Consider the following 16,681-nt stretch of genomic DNA (forward strand, 5'->3'; position numbering starts at 1 on the left):
ATTGATTTTAATAGTTCTCTATTCCCCACTTAAATTCCGTCTATATAAAAATATTTTTCCGTTTCCGTTTCCGTTCCGTTTTCCGTTTCCGCCGTTTAGCAACACCCGATAAAAATCTACGGTCTTACCCTTAACCAACTGCCCAATTTGGTTAAAATGGAAGACAACGGACGTTTACAACATGCAATAAGTGGAATTAGAAAGAGGGCTTAGATTTTTGCAATACTTCAGATGGGGGGGTGGGGGTATTGCAAAGTTTACGTAACATACAAACATTAATACATCTGCTGACTGCACTGAATCATGCAAACATTATTTACTATATCTGATTATTTAACAAAAGTATATGTCATTTGATTCAAATGTCATATGATGGTGAGAATTCATATGTGTGATCGCCAATGCACAGCTTGAACAATTTACTGCACAGTTCCAATGTACTCTTATCTTTAAAGGGATTGACCTAGGATTTGATTTTCAAAGGGTTTTAATTCAATGAAGTTATAGTTATTGAACATGCAAATTGTAATATATCATGTCATTTATTTTCTGCACGACCAGGGTGACCTAACTTGGCCAGAACAATGTAGGAGTTTGGATTAAAGGGTCATCCCGACCATGCAGATTAACAATGTGTAACTGTGAGCTACTGCTCACTGATGATACCCCAGTCGCAAGTGGATAATGTCAATAGTGTAAAAATATGTAGTCTGTTGTTATTTATGTATTATTGTCATTTTGTTTATTTTGTTTATTTTCTGTTGTTACATCTTCTGTCCAATCGGACTCGGACTTCTCTTGAACTGAATTTAAATGTGCGTATAGTTATGCGTTTACTTATCTACATTGGCTAGAGCAGTGGCGGATCCAGAGGGGGGTGTAGAGGGCGTACGCCCCCCCCTTTACTCGGACTTTTTTTTTTTGTAAAATGATTAATGAGACTAGACTTCGATCGTGAACTTTGCCATTTCCCGTGTACTCTAGTATATAATTTTTATGCAACAGTTCTTTACTTATAAAGATATTTTTCGCTGGAATTCACTGATCATAAAAGTCATGTCATTCGCTATCATAATGGTGTAGTTGACCAGTGCGTCGAAAAAACGTCACTCAGTCATTTTGAAATTCAAATTACAGTTACATATTGCTTAGGCTGAGGAAGACAATCATGAAACCTTCAAATCGACACAGAATTGAGCAAAAAAGTATTGACGTCTATATTTCACTATACAGAAAGAAAAGAAATACTCTTTCACTCTCATAAAAAAAACCACGGCAATATTACTTACCTACGCCAACATGTTCAACCCCAAACGCCCCAGCCTATTTTAAAATAACATAGCTGAATAATGATCCCCAGTCAGTATAAGCTCTAAATAGATTTAAAGTCTAAGGTACGAACCATTCAATTTGAGGAGACAGTCTTAGATATTTGAGAGAAAAAAAATCACTCTGATTTTTGCCATAAACAAAAATTCTGGACGTATCTGGATTGAAAACAATAATCTTGTCCACTTTTTTGCAATTAGAAACTAAAATTTCCAACAGAATTATTTATCATTAAATGAACATGATGAATAAAAACGGGCATTTTTTTTGTGGCAGGGGTTTGCATGTCTGACCAAAATGTCTGTTTCGCCGAACTGATATATTAAATACTTTTTTAAAGACCAGACAGTGCAACCTGCCTGCTGGGTGTGGCCTTTATGTCTCCATTTGTCAGCCGTCATTAATAATTATAGTATAACTAATCACCGTATTTTAATATCAAAAATAAGACAACGCGTGACCGAACGACGCATGGATTAAACGAGTGCGCAGCACGAGTTTAATCCATAGAGGCGTTCGGTCACAAGTTGTCTTATTTTTGATATTCAAATATGGCGATTAGTTATTCTTTTTATTACATTGGCAAATGGCTTTTTTTTTATGAAATTAATGTAGAAAATGTAAGGAACTATATCTTTTTCCTACGCATTGACAATTTGTTTTTATCCGACGTTATCGACGTCTTGACAACGCCTATTGTTGTATGACGTCAGAGAGTGAAATAACCATGTTTATTTCACATGTGAAATTATCGGATTTTATCTAACTGGGAAATCAATGTAATTCATTGTAACCATTTGTAATAAAATTCGTTGTCGTTTCAGACTCATTCTTAGCCTTTGGTTGAATATGAACCCCTCACTTCCCCTAATTTGTTGGGTGTAACATATTAACGAGGCCCCTCATGGGGGGGTCCTAGTAATCACATAATCACCATTTTTTTGCCAATATAATCACATAATCATTAAATATTTGCTTATCTTTAGTAATCAAATAATCATAAACTAAAAATACAGTCCTAGGTAATCAAATAATCATGAAATATTTGGCTTAATAATCAAATAATCATTAAAAAAACGGCCAAGTAATCACATAATCAAAAACCCCATGAGGGCCCTCATTAAACAAACATTTGGATAAAAATTGTTTTTTTGTCTTTTCTAACTCGTATCGATCGTATTTTAAAATAGATCGAATAGTCCAGCGTATATCTTGTTAACAACAAGAAATCTATAAGGTTATGATAACTTTTTACTTTATACAACAAACCGGCGAGGATTTTCCATGTCTATTTTTTGCTGACAAGTGCAACATTAAATTTATCAGTAGATAGCTTTGGATCCGTACTACCATTTTATGTTACACAATTAATAGGGAGAATACAACATCGAAAATAACCAACCCTAACACTTTACACCAACTACAAAATATACATGCCCAACGCCATGAACATTTTACACTTATTCTATATTTTTAGCCCAAAAAAGGTCCCAAATTTTTTTCGCCTCACTCCGCTCGGCGATCTTGGAAATTCGCCCCCCTTTCCAAATTCCTGGATCCGCCCCTGGGCTAGAGGTATAGGGGGAGGGTTGAGATCTCATAAACATGTTTAACCACGCAACAATTTTGCGCCTTTCCCAAGTCAGGAGCCTCTGGCCTTTGTTAGTCTTGTGTGATTTTTAATTTTAGTTTCTTGTGTATAATTTGGAGTTTAGTATGACGTCCATTATCACTGAACTAGTATACATATTTTTAAGGGGCCAGCTGAAGGACACCTCCGGGTGCTGGAGTTTCTCGCCACATTGAAGACCCATTTGTGGCCTTCGGCTGATGTCTGCTCTATGGTCGGGTTGTTGTCACTTTGACACAATCCCCATTTCCTTTCTCATTTTTATAAGCATCGATAAACAGGAAATTGTCAAGTGATGAATCTGAAAACACATCACACGGTAAAGCTGATTTATATAAACCCTGAAACCAAATTTCAGAAATCCTGACATTGTAGTTCCTGAGAAAAATGCTACGAAAGTCTTCAATTTGGCAATCATGTGTAAAATGATACAAGTGTTCGGTAAACAGGAAGTTGTTGAGTGATGAATCTGAAAATGCATCACACGGTATAGCTGACTTATATAAACCCTTAAACCAAATTTCAGAAATTATGGCATTGTAGTTCCTGAGAAAAATGCGACAAAAATATTCATGGGAAGGGCGGACTGACAGATGGACTAACGGACGGACAGACGGAAGTAAAACAGTATACCCCCCTTTTTTCTCAAGGGGGGTATAAATTGATTGGCCAATAACATTTTTAACACATGACTTCATCAATTTTCATGAACATTTTGGAAATATTGGGGTGATCCAAAGATCTTAAGAAAAGTCTCTTGTAGGGCAAAGAAATGGGAAAATGCCTTTAAGCAGTAAAGAGGGTGGTTAAGGGTTATTTTTCGTTCAATGTGTTTTGCCATTTAAATTTCACGTTCAGCCGTAAAAAGGTTTGTTATTCACTGTGTTTCATGAAATTGGTAAAAAGATCAACGTGCATGACCTTTTTAATTTTCGTTCATTGTAAAATGGATATTTAATTTCGCGTTCTACCATGCAGATATCCCCCTTTATGCCCCTCAGTAAAAGGCCAGTTGGTAACTTTTAAGTTATTAACTTTTTTTATATGCAGCTTCTTAAATTGTTACATTATTCCAAGAACTGCTATTTGATTGCATATTTTTTGGTTAACTTTTCTATTAGATTTTCAAAAAGAATATATATAATCTTGTGACGATTTAGAACTTGACATTTAGTTTAGACAAGTCTTTTGTTGAAAACTATAGGCTGCCCTCTAGATGTTCTTAGGATGTTTTTTTGTCACTTGATTGCTGTCTTATTGACATATAACCCATATCTCCTACAGTTTCAGTTCAGTTTACTAAAAAAAATGATTGGGGGAGAGTGGGTGGGAGCTAAAGTTGAAACTATTTTCTGCAGGATGAATCTATGTACAACTCTCTCCAGTTCCATCTTCCTCTAGGCTTATGCTTGATGGAAAGAAAAGCAATAAATCTACACACAATAAAAAAAACAGTCTGGATGTATCTTCAACCTGAACTACGTTATTCACGAAAAATTAGGGTCACTGGAGCCGTGCAGATTAAATGACATAAACTGATTTGCATGCTCAGTACCGTTAAATATAAAAAAAAATCATTTTACTTTTCTTCCATTATTTTCAAAACTTCAACATGTTTTTTGTTGTTAAATAAGGCATTTTTATTTTTTTTTTAAATGTGATGCTCCTACAAATAGCCTATAGGGGGCAAATAATTCTGAAAATTGTCAATGATGAATAAAATATTTGCCTTTTTTGATAAGCAACCATTAATCAATAATCAATCAATCAAATTTGAAATAATATCAAAGATTTGTTTACAAATGAAATGGCGGACTGACATATCTTTACAAAGCAATTTATTAAAATGAACTTTTTCTTTTGAAACAGTTTTTCTATATTCTCAATCCTGTAGGTAAACTGGTTAAATTCCTAAGTGTACAAGTATATTTTTTAGCTTCGTTTACATGTCACAATGGCCTGAAGTGCTGTTGTTGTTTACAGCTGATAGCAACATTCTATTATATAAGATAGTAATAGTGTTTCCCATGATAGTGAAAGTCTCAAGCTATTTTCCTCAAGATAGTTATGATATCTTTTACATTGGAACAGGTGAGGTTTATTTTTCAAATAGACTAGTTTTTGTAAATAATCAGTCAATTCATTTAATTAGATAACAAATCTTTTGATAATTATTTACAAATCTTTTGATAATTATTTCCTTTTTTCATTAAGAACCTTTTTCTTTCATGTTCATTTTTTCTGTAATTGAAACTAACCTTACCATTCTGTTATTTAGTGATATTTCTTATTTTTGATTTCTTGCATTATGGGTCTTTATTGCTTTTCAACTGCTTTTTGTATTTTTATCTTTTGTTATACTGTTACACCATTGTCCTTGGTAAGGGGGAGGTCTTGATACTAGTTAACATATTGAACACTGCCACATTTTGTATGTAACTGTCCCAAGTCAGGAGCCTGTACTTCAGTGGTAGTTGTTAAGTTGTGGTATACTGACATTGTGTAAAGTATATTGTTTTGTACATAAATGAAGCTGTTAGTTTTCTCAATTGAATTGTTTTACATTTGTCATTCTAAGGCCTTTAATTTTATAGCTTACTACATGGTATGGGTTTTACTCATTGTTAAAGGCCACAAGATTACTGATATGTTTTTATTACTATTATTTTTACACATTTGGTTTTTAATATTGATCATCATCAGATATAAAAAGAATATCCAACATAATTGGTAAAAAATTTATTAAGTTTTCAACAAAAATACACGATTTAGATCTACAAATTCAGATATCTAAGTAACAAACTAAACATTTAAAACAAAACTTAAGCCTGAGAACTTGCATTGCATAATGATTAGTAAAAAAAATGCCAACAAATAAACAAAAAGCTGTTACCATGGTTATAGATTAAAGATGACAACCAGATAATGAAATATACTGGCAACATGCAAATAACTTTTTTTTTAACAATATACAATATTATACTTGCAATCCATTTCATGCTTAATATAATATATTTTGTACTTGTACAAACTTAAAAGGGGAAATATATAACTAAATATTAATTATTATAAATACATGTTTTAGATTGATGTCGCTTGCCAACTGATACTGTTCATCATCAAAAATTATAATGTAAGCGTCTCACTTCATGCATGAATCAATATCAGCTTATGTGATTAAATTAAAAAGTAACAACATGGAAAATGATTTGGTGGCACAGTGCAGCATTGTCAAAAAATAAAATGGTGAACTGTAAATTCATTGATTAATGAGAAAATGGGAGTCTTGGGTTCTCCATAATAATTTCAGTAGTGATTTTCCTTAATACATGTAAAATGTTTGCTTTCACATTAAACATATTTCACATTTTTGTGTTTGTCAAGAATTCACAATTATTAATGCTAGTTTATGATTTTACAGTATATAACTATATCTTACAACAGAAAATGTAGACAAAATATTTTCCATATGAGTTTCATCAAAATTGAAACTTTTCAATAACAAATTAGTTTTGTACTAATAAAATTGAGAATGGAAATGGGGAATATGTCAAAGAGACAACAAGACTAGTTAGATTTAGGACCATAACAGAATAGACCACTCTGATACTTGTGTCTGTTCTGGTTTTCTCCCTCCTTTTTTTTTTTTTTTTGAAATTTTCACTTGTACCTGTATAGAGAATTACACATTTTTCTCTACTTTTAAATTTATATATAGAAGTTAAATATGTGCAAGACAAAATCTCAAAAAAGAAAATTCACACTCAATCTTGTGGAATAATTCTCTTTATCATGTATGAAAGTTGCATTTATTTATCAGGTATTACGATCAATTGCTGCAGATTCACAAATATAAATACACAGCTTAACACAACAGGGAGATAACTCTATAAAATTTACCAGAATTAGTTTTAAATGTGGAAAGCAGTTGAAGTTGGATGAAAACTTCAATCAATTATAATGGTTAAAAGTTGGACAATGAAAATTCTGGTCATTAATTAAAAGTATAGATTTAAAGCAAAACTTTGAAGTTTGATGTCTATAACAGTAATTTTAATGACCGTGTGAGAAGACACAGGGTTGGGAGAGAAGTAATGAGAGTGGGGTTGGGGAAACCTTTACTCTAACAATAGACTATGGTGATCCCTTTGGGTTTTATGAAAAAAAAGAGATTTTAACCTCATAAACAACCTTGATGAATATAATAATGGCACGTAATATATCTAAACTAGGTTTTATATCAAATTATATAACTGACCAATCTCTGGGATTTTGTGAACACATTGATGTATTTCTAGCTTTGCCAAGAAAAACACTTATTTTTTATGAAAAATTTCTTTAACAAAAATACATATCTTCAAAAAGTGAATTTAGCATGAAAATAATGAATGAAAAATGACTTTGTAGTTGAGACACATTAATAGGAAGGCTATAAAATACATTGTGGCAATTCACTGGCAAAATTAAGTTATGTCAATTCAGCCAATCATTTTTAATTAATTTATTCTAACCCAGGGACCTTGTTGCATATTTTTCGTAAAATATATGCAATAAAATTAAAACATACATATGAATAAATCTTTGCATGGAAAAATAATAAAGCATTGCATTGGTATTACATATATATATATAGTTAATTAAATTGAAATCACAGATAAAGCAAGTTCATAAAACAATCCTAGTCACAAATACTGTGGACTCTTGTTAATAGATCGATTTCCATTGACAAAATTTGAGCAAGAGTAACTTCCCTTTAGTAACCAATTTGGAGCTCTATATATATACAATTTCATTTTTACACAAAATTAAACTTGATATCTTGACAGCTAGATATTAGAAAAAGTTGCTTGTTTTCTGACAAATTTTAATTTCCTGAAGCTTTGCTTGTTTCATCACTACGATCTAGTAAGGATCTTTTATCAGACCAGGCTGTATAACATGTTTCAATTTCGTTAGTCAAATAAAAGTCAACTATCAAAATGGGGGCCATGGGAATTAACTCACTCAAATTATGTCATATTGAAACCTTTCTATACCCTAACTCCATCCTCATTCAAAAGTAGTGCATCAATTAAGATACTTCCATTAGCCATCAGTATGGTAAATTATAATCATATCTAGATATTATAAAGCAATTGTTTTCTAACTATTGTACATGTATATTACTGTGTAATGCATAGACTATATGGACAATATATAACATACTATTTCTTTATACATTATTCTTGATAACACAGTCATTATATTGCAAGTAAGACCTCATTTATCATATATGAGGTATTGCATTTTGTTTATTAATATAATTTCAGTATCTATACATACAAATATTGTGATTTAATTTGTTATTTAATCAAAAAAATTTTGATATACACATCAGATTATAATAAAAGGTACATTGAAATAATACATTTGTCTGCTATAAATAAGGCTGAATAAGCAATATTATATTGGTTTCTTTTAAATTCACAAATTATTGTGTAAGCAACACATTTATTTTTTTTATTTTTTTTTAATTCTAGGTTCTTGTTTTGAAAATTATTCATGTATTTGATATTTTCACATTTAATTAAAATGGTGTGTTACATCAGTAAGATGGTGATAACTTCATTTAATAAATTTTAAAAATAAAATTCAAATTGGCATTGATTCAATACATTTTTGATTGAGCTTAATTTCTAGGCATGGCATGTGAATACATAATTTTGTTGTTACATATATGAGACAGAAACCCAACAAAACAATAAAAAATTCCCCAAAAATATAAATAGACAAGTGCTTGGTAATATTACATTTTTTATAAATCATTTCAACCAATTAGAAATCAGTATACCCTGTTTCTAAACTCATGTTCAGTCCCTTTTGACTTTGAATAGCAAAAAAAAACATTTTAAAAATATATAAATGAAAGTTTGCTTTAATCTTCCAAAAATTAACTAATTCTTAGAATTGCAATTCATTTGATTTTGAAAACAATATTAGAAGCCATTTTTTTGTCTGTGTGCATTACTAAATGCTGCAAAAACTTTCGCTTAGGCCATACAAAATAATTCTTAAATTCACATCAACTTTCATAAAACATATGCAAACAGGTAAAATTTCATTATATTTTCCTGGTATGATCAATTTCCAACTTGAAAAATACATGTTTCTTTTACTTTCTAAACAAATCACTGCAAAAAATAAATACAGTGAAAATCAGAGATGTGAATCTAGGAAATTATTTTCTCTGGCTTCAAAGAATTCACCTTCATTTACACAGGACTAGTAGATTACAATACTTATTTTTTAGACTTAAAAAATCAACTAAATCCCCTAATGCAGTTACTCTAGGAAGCCTGAGGAGTGAGGGGAATATGAGGTAGAAAATGCAAGCAAATAATAGAGGCTAATAAAACATACTCTTTTTTCAAAAGGAGGTCGGTCAGGTCATAAAAAAGATAACATTTGTTTGCCATAAACCTACCTAACCTACCAGAAAATATTTACCTACTCAAAATCTTTTCTTGTCTGGATGTTAAAAAGTTGGGGTTGTTTTTAATCAGTTGGCATGAACACTAAAAACAGCTGACAGTTCAATTTCTTCTTGCCGAAAAATCCCAAGAAAATGCCTACCTACCTACCCACAGTCTAAATCTTTAGGTAGGGTTTGGGCCAAGCAAAATATTTTAAGTGTGGCTTCATATGAGGAAACCAGGAAGAAAAGCAAATTCTATTAGGTCATTTTATCCCCCCCCCCCCCTTGAAATTACTAGCAGTTACTATTATCTTTTGCTTGCCAAACTTTTGGCACTGACTTTCTTGCAAATGAAATGTTACATGAATATTCATGAACGGAAAAAAAAACAGTGATGACAGTTATACTATTTTCATGCAAAATGTATTAAAACTACAAATTTGCTTTCAGCATAAACAGATCAACATCAAAATACATGTATTCAAAAATGGAAAAAAAAATAAAAATATAACAGACATTTAGCTTTCTGTATGGAGCCTTTCCAAAACAATGCATTTGATCACAAATACTGTAAATTCAGAAATTATTGCGAAAAATGTGACAGGGTTATAATCGCAATAATTTAAACACACATTTTGAAATATTTTATATGAATAACACAGGATTTTTCTCAATATCACAAAACTTAGTCTTAAATGACAAAATCGCAACAATAAATGCATTCAATTATTTCTGAATTTACAATACATTTGAAAACGGAAAAAATAAAAAATATTACAGACATGTAGAATTCTGTATGGAACATTTCCAAAACGATGCACATGATCATAAATATTTCACATCAGAAGATCTACACTTAAGTTTACCTAGACTACCATTAATTTACTGTTGTAAAATGGTGCAACTAAGATGTAGATTTTTGTATTCAAGTTCATCATTAATTAAGCTGCAAAACTATCTGAGGCCAAGAATTTTTCATGTTTTAAAGCAGACCTTAAACCTATTTTGACGTTAATCATTTAGCCATACATGAATAATAACATTGGAACATTAAGAAGCTGTGAAATTTTATATGCATAATATTTTCCCACACTTAATCAAACTTAAGATGTTTTTGAGGTAATTTAAATGATGCCAATACTATATGAATTTGTAATTTTTACCTGTTTGGAAAATTGTATATTTCTTAACAATTTTTTATTTCATTTGTTCATATATGTGTGTTTTTTTAATATTTTGTAATTGTTTGTTATGTTTTATTGTATTTTATGAGGGCCTCAGATAAGATTAGTTTTATAGCTAACAGTGAAACCCATTTTAAATAAAGAATTATAATTATTATTATTATTTTAAATCTGTCAGGTACTGTATGCAATATTTTAATCAGTTTCGATACAGCTTTATCTCACTTCCAGTGGCCAACTTTTTTTCACATTAATCTCACTTGTATTAAAGAATTTAAAAATTCAAATTACTTCACTGGATGAAAATCTATTTCAAGGATTAACTGCTCTTTCAGACTCTTTTATCATCTATTAATTAATAAGACTGCTACTCTAGAGTTGTAAATGTTCTGAGGGTGTATGTGTGCAAACAGAAAGCAAATTACTACACTAGACGAAAATCCATTTCGAGGTTTGACAGCTCTTTCAAGATTTTTATTAATGCAATCCTCTTTGAATTTATGTATTTGGGAACATGTCCTACAATAAAATTATCTCACTTGACGAAAATCTCTTTAAAGATTTGAATGCTCTTACAGACTTTTTTATTTTTCTTTTGACGGTTCTTTCAGACTTTTTTAATTATTATTGTAGTCCTCTTTAATTTGTATTTATGTATTTGGGAACTTGTCGAAAAAGTAAAATTATTTCACTTGATGAAAACCTCTTCAAAGGATTGACTGCTCTTTCAGACTTTTTTAATTATTTATTAGTAAGACTGCTATTCAAGAGTTTCAAATTTTCTGAGGGTGTATGTGTGCAAACAGAAATCAAATAATTACATTAGATGCAAATATATTTCGAGGTTTGACAGCTCTTACAAACATTTTTATTTGTGCAATCGTCTTTGTATTTATGTATCTGGGAACTAGTTCTTAAGTAAAATTATTTCACTTGACGAAAACCTCTTCAAAGGTTTGAATGCTCTTAGACGTTTTTATCATCTATTAATTAATAATTAATTAATTATTTTTATTTTGCTATTCAAGAATTTTAAATTTTTTGAGGACTTGTACAGCAATCAAATTACAACACTGGATGAAAATCTATTTCGAGGATTGACGGCTCTTACAAACAAAATTACTTCACTTGACGAAAATGTCTTTAAAGGATTGACTGCTCTTTCAGACTTTTTTTATTATTCATTAGTAAGAATGTTATTCAAGAGTTTAAAATTTTCTGAGGGTGTATGTGTGCAAACAGAAATCAAATAATTACATTAGATGCAAATCTATTTCAAGGTTTGACAGCTCTTACAAACATTTTTATTAGTGCACTCTCATTGTATTACATGAACTTGTTCTACATAAAATTATTTCACTTGACGAAAACCTCTTCAAAGGTTTGAATGCTCTTAAGACATTTTTAATTTTTAATTTTTATTTTGACTGCTATTCAAGAATTTTAAATGTATCTGAGGAATTGTACAGCAATCAAATTACAACACTGGATGAAAATCTATTTCGAGGTTTAACGGCTCTAACAAACAAAATTACTTCACTTGATGAAAATGTCTTTAAAGGATTGACTGCTCTTTCAGACTTTTTTAATTATTTATTATTAAGACAGCTATTCAAGAGTTTCAAATTTCCTGAGGGTGTATGTGTGCAAACAGAAATCAATCAAGTCAGGAATATGACAGTTTTTGTCCATTCGTTTTTGATGCGTTTTGTTATTTGATTTTGCCATGTGATTATGGACTTTCCCAATTGATCTTCCTGTAAGTTCAGTATTTTTGTGATTTTACTTTTTATTACATTAGATGCAAATCTATTTCAAGGTTTGACAACTCTTACAAACATTTTTATTAGTGCACTCTCATTGTTTTTATGTATTCAGAAACTTGTCGTAAAATTACTTCACTTGACATAAATCTCTTTAAAGATTGGCTGCTCTTAAAGACTATTACATTTCCTTTTGACTGCAATTTAAGGATTTTAAATGAACTTGAGGACCTGCACAACAATCAAATAACCAACGCTAGATGCAAATATAGTTCAAGGTTTGAGGATACTTGGAAAAGAGAATGGAAACTTGTCCAGAAATCAATGACAATGCTAGATAGATGACAACGCCTTTAACGGATTGACCGCTCTTACACACTTTTTGTAGGAACATGCCTAGAAATCAAATGACAATGCTAGATTGATGTCTACTCATTTAAAGGATTGACGGCTCTTACACACTTTTTGTAGGCACTTGCCCAGAAATCAAATGACAATGCTAGATTGATGCTAACTCATTTGACGGATTGACGGCACTTAAACACTTTTGGTAGGCTTTTGTCTAGAAATCAAATTATTGGACTTGATTCAGACTTGATCAACAATCAAATTACAACAATAGATGCAAATCCATTTCAAGGTTTGAGGGATGTTTGAGAATGGAAATGGGGAATAAAGACAGTAATGCAACCAAAGAGCAGAAAACAGCTCTAGGCCAATATTGGTTGTTCAAGATAAGGAGAAAGTAGACATACTTTTTAATTATATATTTGACTGCTAGTAAACATTTTTTTAAATTTCTGTGTGTATGTTTGTGCTTTGGTTTTTTTTTTTAATGCATATAAATAATTTATGAATTATACAGGAATAAATATTACTTTTGGTGCCAACACAATAAGTTATTAGTGTATGCAATTTGTAAGTCAGTTTTCACATAGCTCTATCTCAATTCACATATACAACTCTTTTCAAGAAGAATCACTCTCTATGTATGTATTTGAGAACTGGTACCATTATCAATTCTTTACGTTTGATGTGAATTCATTTCTAGGATAAAAGGCTTTAACAAATTGATTCATTTTTCATTTCACTACTTTTCACCAGTTTCAAATTATCTAAGTATATATTCTTTAAATGCTATTTTCTGTGTATTTAAAAATCAAATAACTGAACAGGGTGAGAAAAAAAAAAATCAGTGCCAACTCAATTATTCATCTGCCTGTGTATATATGCAATATTTAATTCAGTTTTCAAAAAACTCTTTCTCAATTCCAGCAAACAACTTTTTGCAACTTAAATCTCACTGTGTATGCATGCTTAATTTCAAGTTTTGAAGTCTTTACATACATTTTTTTTCTCTCATTAGACTAGCAATTCAAGTTCTTAAAATTTTCTGTGGCTGATTGTGCATGTGGGTTTTAGGCTTCTTTCTGTTCTCATAAATAATTCATAAACTGACCAGGATGAAAAAATGAATTTCTGTGTAAAATCAATATTTATCTGTTGGTATGTACATGATGTATGCAATGTTTCAATCAGTTTTCGTTCACCAATTAAAAAATTTCCATGCTAGATGAGAATTCATTTCAAGGTTTGAGGACTCTTACATACTTTTTTTAGTATATAGTCAGTCCACTGCTATTCTGCAGTTTCAAATTTTCTGTGTATATAGGGACTTATCCAAATAACAAATGACAATGCTAGATAGATGACAACGCCTTTAAAGGATTAACAGCTCTTACACACTTTTTGTAGGAAATTGACCAGAAATCAAATGACAATGCTAGATAGATGACATCTCCTTCAAAGGATTGACGGATCTAACACACTTTTTGTAGGCACTTGCCCAGAAATCAAATGACAATGCTAGATAGATGACATCTCCTTCAAAGGATTGACGGATCTAACACACATTTTGTAGGCACTTTCCCAGAAATCAAATGACAATGCTAGATTGATGTCAACTCATTTAACAGATTGACGGCTCTTACACACTTTTTGTTGGCCCTTGCCCAGAAATCAAATGACAATGCTAGATAGATGACATCTCCTTCAAAGGATTGACGGATCTAACACACTTTTTGTAGGCACTTGCCCAGAAATCAAATGACAATGCTAGATAGATGACAACGCCTTTAACGGTTTGACGGCTCTCACACACTTTTTGTAGACACTTGCCCAGAAATCAAATGACAATGCTAGATTGATGTCAACTCATTTAAAGGATTGACAGCTCTTACACACTTTTTGTAGGCACTTGCCCAGAAATCAAATGACAATGCTAGATAGAAGACAACGCCTTTAACGGATTGACGGCTCTCACACACTTTTTGTAGCCACTTGCCCAGAAATCAAATGACAATGCTAGATTGATGTCAACTCATTTAAAGGATTGACAGCTCTTACACACTTTTTGTAGGAACTTGCCCAGAAATCAAATGACAATGCTAGATAGATGTCAACTCATTTAAAGGATTGACGGCTCTCACACACTTTTTGTAGGCACTTGCCCAGAAATCAAATGACAATGCTAGATTGATGACAACGCCTTTAACGGATTGACGGCTCTTACACACTTTTTGTAGGCACTTGCCCAGAAATCAAATGACAATGCTAGATAGATGACAACGCCTTTAACGGTTTGACGGCTCTTACACACTTTTTGTAGGCACTTGCCCAGAAATCAAATGACAATGCTAGATAGATGACAACGCCTTTAACGGATTGACGGCTCTCACACACTTTTTGTAGCCACTTGCCCAGAAATCAAATGACAATGCTAGATTGATGTCAACTCATTTAAAGGATTGACAGCTCTTACACACTTTTTGTAGGAACTTGCCCAGAAATCAAATGACAATGCTAGATAGATGTCAACTCATTTAAAGGATTGACGGCTCTCACACACTTTTTGTAGGCACTTGCCCAGAAATCAAATGACAATGCTAGATTGATGACAAAGCCTTTAACGGATTGACGGCTCTTACACACTTTTTGTAGGCACTTGCCCAGAAATCAAATGACAATGCTAGATTGATGTCAACTCATTTCAAGGATTGACAGCTCTTACACACTTTTTGTAGGCACTTGCCCAGAAATCAAATGACAATGCTAGATAGAAGACAACGCCTTTAACGGATTGATGGTTCTCACACACTTTTTGTAGCCACTTGCCCAGAAATCAAATGACAATGCTAGATAGATGACAACGCCTTTAACGGTTTGACGGCTCTTACACACTTTTTGTAGGCACTTGCCCAGAAATCAAATGACAATGCTAGATAGATGACAACGCCTTTAACGGATTGACGGCTCTCACATACTTTTTGTAGCCACTTGCCCAGAAATCAAATGACAATGCTAGATTGATGTCAACTCATTTAAAGGATTGACGGCTCTTACACACTTTTTGTAGGAACTTGCCTAGAAATCAAATGACAATGCTAGATAGATGACATCTCCTTTAAAGGATTGACGGCTCTCACACACTTTTTGTAGGCACTTGCCCAGAAATCAAATGACAATGCTAGATTGATGTCAACTCATTTAAAGGATTGACGGCTCTTACACACTTTTTGTAGGCACTTGCCCAGAAATCAAATGACAATGCTAGATAGATGACAACGCCTTTAACGGATTGACGGCACTTACCCACTTTTTGTAGGAACTTGCATTTGCCTATAAATCAAATGACAATACCAGATAGATGCAAATTCTTTTGAAGGATAGACGGCTCTTACAAACCTTGTTTAGGCACTTGCCCAGAAATCAAATGACAATGCTAGATAGATGCAAATTCCTTTGAAGGATTGACGGTTCTTACATAGTTTGGCAACTCTTTTATTATTTTCTTATCAATTATTCATTTTAAAAATGTTTTTCAAAAAGTTTTTACTTTGAATTCTCTTTATCTATATATTCAGGCACTTGTGTATTAACCAAATTACATTGTTAGATAAGAATTCAATTCAAGGCTTGAGGGTTTTTACATTTTATTATTTTGATCATTATTCCTTAAATGCTATTTATTAGTTTAAAATTTTCTCTGCGTGTGTATGTGTAAGTGCTTCAGATTTGTTTCTGTGCATGTTTATAATTAATTAAATGAACTTGAATAACAAAACAAAAAATGTATCCATTTCCATATTTTACTAATATTTTAATCAACTCTTTCTCACTTCCAGACATAAACCTTGTTTTTAATCTTTCACAATATTGCTAAAATCTCGATAATTTGAAAAACACATGGCTTTAGCTAAGTACTGAGAAAAAAAAGTTATAAAAAACGTATAACAGCAAATGGCACAAATGTATAAGCTCA

Source organism: Mytilus galloprovincialis, chromosome 10 (genome assembly GCF_965363235.1).
Source record: "Mytilus galloprovincialis chromosome 10, xbMytGall1.hap1.1, whole genome shotgun sequence".
NCBI lineage: Eukaryota > Metazoa > Mollusca > Bivalvia > Mytilida > Mytilidae > Mytilus > Mytilus galloprovincialis.